Source organism: Alosa alosa, chromosome 4, assembly GCF_017589495.1.
Source record: "Alosa alosa isolate M-15738 ecotype Scorff River chromosome 4, AALO_Geno_1.1, whole genome shotgun sequence".
NCBI lineage: Eukaryota > Metazoa > Chordata > Actinopteri > Clupeiformes > Clupeidae > Alosa > Alosa alosa.
Genome location: NC_063192.1, coordinates 4,970,672 through 4,973,171, shown reverse-complemented (window position 1 = coordinate 4,973,171; position 2,500 = coordinate 4,970,672). Strand labels below are relative to the sequence as shown.

The window sequence follows — 2,500 nt, the reverse complement described above, 5'->3', positions numbered from 1 at the left end:
AGGGTCAGACACCTGCCTCTGGCTTGAAAGTCACATTTCTATGCAAAAGACACAGTGTCTATTTGATGTGAGACTGGCAATCTCAAAGTTGCCAAAAACTGCTTCAAGGGCAAAACAAGTCCTAAATCAAGTCTTATGCTGGGCTGTAATAATTGTGTAGGTGTTGCATCTATTAAATGGTATCACTAGCTATACATGCCAATAACATTTAACTTCCAAGTCAAAGCCCAGTCATTCTGAGGAGACAGTTAATTCACACCGTATTTATTAACGCCTTTAATAGACATCTTGTTTGTGTTCAGTCATAATCCTTTTGACTACGCGTGGAACGGTAACTCTAACACAAACGGTAGCCTAAAATACTAAAAGGAGATTCTGCCACCCAGGTATATTGTCTGGAGTCTGAACATTTGTGGCCATATTTTCGCGCATTCCTTATGGCTATGGCTTTTTGCCGTATCTCAGGGCGCAGCTAGGAACTAGCACAGCGAAACAAAGAGACGAGTTTTGTAACGCTGATATCTAAATTATTTCCGATGTCGAATATTACCCACATGGTTTGCCAGACGAACAACTTGTTAACCAGAGGAAACATTAGTCCAGAAACGAGTAAAGTTTTTGAATAATCTACTGTCGCGTGCACCTGCACTCGCTCGGGTAACATTTAAAAGACAATTCCGTATAGGCTGATATAAATTGAAATTTCGCTTTGTGTAAATCACTACACACGACACTAATTGCGAGCAGTGAAGGGAAAACGTGTCATCTTATCACAGAATGACTTATTCTTTTTAATGGACTGGATTTGAGCCGACAATGAGCTGGAGTTTTTTTTGTTTGTTTGTTGACGTCGCACCTGAAGTGGCGTAAACGCCGTGTTGTCAAGCGCGTCGACTCGACACAAGAGGGCTTGCTCCCCTTCCTACCCCATCGGTCGGCGAGCTCGGCAGAAAATGGAGGAAGACGGAACTGACCAGCTTAAGGGGGCAGACAGAGAAAGAGAGAGAGACATGCACACACAATAAAGCCGCGCTGTTAGGCATGACATTCTTAATAGTTGAGCGAATAGCCCCCCGGTGTGTGACACTTCTCTCCGCACTTTCCAACTTGAGAAGTATCGGGTGATGGACGGCTCGCGCTGAGCTAAGATTTGAGAACAGTATAAACACCCCCCAAAATTTAAATGAGCCCTAAAAATTCCCCTTCCTTGTCTGGTATACTGGGTGTTGACGCAGCAGAAATTTCCAGCTGGAGAAATTCCCCTTTTGGAGGTTAACCGAGGGGAGGCGAAGGGGGGTTAAGCCCTCACTGCCAAGCATAGGGCTTTTCATTTAAATACCCCCGACCGCAAAGAGCGGATACTTGAAAACACGGCAGAGAGATCACTGACAGCTCGAAGCGTGAGAATTCTATAAGCCCAAAGCTTTGCCTTGAGGTCAAAACTTGGGGAGGAAACCATTATGTTGTGCGGGTTTTAGGGGAAAAGTCGGACGATGCAGGAGGGCGTCGAGCGTACCCAAGCAACCACCTTAGCGATTTAGCAACAGTTCAAGTTTCGCTATGATGTTTAATTTACCTTATGGTGTTTCATTGAAATTTTGGTCCGCCCATGAATGCGCGAGAATCATTCAGTGTTGATGAATGGCAGCATCTTACACTTGACAACAGCTCGCAACATCCTTACAAGTAGCATACTGTAGCTACCGGCTCGCCTGTCACGTACTGTATCATCACTTGGCAACCTAAAGACTGGTTGCCGACTAGAACCTATTATTTACTTCTCCATGTCGCACAAATCAAACGCACTAACTGCTGTCACTATGTACCGTTCGTGACATGTTAGGCGTCTCCTACAAAACTCACGATGCTTTCTCAACTTGAAGTTACCTGATTGCTGAATAGGCTACCAACTATGGGCATGCCACATTTTTTTCTGAAAGGAAAAGAGCACACTATAACATACACAAATATAATTTAAGGCACCGGTCATTCTCACGAAAGCCACAACGCAGTTGTGTTTTAAGATTAATACCTGGGTTGGCAACAAAACTACTGTGGACAGACAGTAGTGAACAGAGCGCTGTGAGACGTACCTGTTAACCCATGGGGTCTGTGTTAAAGCGTTATCGATGCTTCTGACTCCAATTTGGCGTGACAGTCAGAGAGATGATGTTCTAAATTCTCGAGTCTTCCTCCCCAGTGCCTTTTTGGTGTCCCTTCGTGTAATTCCCCTGTTCTCTCCCTCTTTCTCCGCCTGTCTTTTCTTTCTCTCTCACTCTCCCTCCCCTGCTTTTCCGTGTCTCGGTATCAGGAACCAACCTCCCCCTCTGTGTCTGTCTCTCGCGCTCCCTCTCTCTCTCTCTCTCTCTCTCTCTCTCTGTCGAACGCACTCTCTCCCCGACTCTCCCCACTGTTTCGACTCAGGCTCGCACAGGAAATGAGGCAACATGAACACACGCTCTTTTTCTAACGGCATGCTGGGTAGAACCATCAACCCCGA

The 2,500-nt window shown here is 45.7% G+C and overlaps 1 protein-coding gene across 2 annotated transcripts in view; it reads right to left on the bottom strand.

Annotated features, from left to right (window-relative positions):
• zbtb46 (zinc finger and BTB domain containing 46) overlaps nt 1-2,396 on the bottom strand; it is a 79,970-nt gene extending 77,574 nt beyond the window's left edge. Inside the window, exons 1-2 of one of the 2 annotated variants that reach the window (XM_048240578.1) lie at nt 2,094-2,396; nt 857-977 (exon numbers count right to left, since the gene is read on the bottom strand). The gene's annotated coding sequence lies outside the window, so the exon portion shown is untranslated. The remainder of the gene's footprint in view (nt 1-856; nt 978-2,093) is intronic. The other variant, XM_048240577.1, reaches the window with a different exon arrangement.
• Between the last annotated feature and the right edge of the window lie 104 nt (nt 2,397-2,500).